This window comes from Bison bison, unplaced genomic scaffold (assembly GCF_000754665.1).
Source record: "Bison bison bison isolate TAMUID 2011002044 unplaced genomic scaffold, Bison_UMD1.0 scf7180017864472, whole genome shotgun sequence".
Lineage (NCBI taxonomy): Eukaryota > Metazoa > Chordata > Mammalia > Artiodactyla > Bovidae > Bison > Bison bison.
The window spans coordinates 9,115,636-9,116,365 of NW_011495033.1; the positions used below are offsets into that span (position 1 = coordinate 9,115,636).

Sequence of the window (730 nt, forward strand, 5' to 3'; positions counted from 1 at the left end):
AATGAATTAACCAAACAGCCTATTTCACAGGGCTTTGGTGTGGAGATACACAGAGACGGACACACAAGTCCCCCTTTGGCCTCAGGAGTGTTTCCCTGCTCCTTCCCCAACCCACACCTCGACCTCTCCTCCTATCAACTGCAAGGGCGCTGTGCCTCGTCACACCACTGCTTCTCAGACCTGAAAGGTGACCTTAAACGGCGGGTTCTGATCCCCAAGCTCTGGGCTGGGGGGCCCAGGGTTCTGCAATTCCATCAAGCTCCCAGACAGGTAACGCACTGTCTGATCTGTGGACTCCACTGTAAGGAGGGCCAGATGACAACCAGACCACAAACCTACATTATCTGCTGCATCCCCGGCCCTTGGCCAGCTTTCAGACCATTTCTCTCCCTAGGCGTACAATGAACTAGCCATTCTCAGCACCCGCTTAGTGAGGGTGCTGAACACACCGCCTCGTTCAATCCTTGTGATAAGGCTGAGAGGTGAGAGGTCTGCACACTCGGAAGAGGAAACAGAGGCTCAGAAAATCCAGGGACTCCCCTGGTGCTCCAGTGGTTAGGAATCCGCCTGCCAATGCAGGGGATGGGTTTGCATCTTTCCTTGTGTGGGAAGATCCCACATGCCTTGGGGCAGCTAAGCCCACCCCGCGTGCCACAACTACTGCGCCTGCCCACCTAGAGCCTTCTCTTGTTGCTTCCCAACAAGAGAAGCCACTGCAATGAGAAGCCGG

General features: G+C 55.3%; 1 protein-coding gene across 1 annotated transcript in view; it reads right to left on the reverse strand.

Moving 5' to 3' along the window:
• Positions 1 to 730, reverse strand: part of NLE1 (notchless homolog 1 (Drosophila)) — a 9,116-nt gene that overhangs the window by 1,204 nt on the left and 7,182 nt on the right. The gene's annotated exons all lie outside the window — the stretch shown is intronic.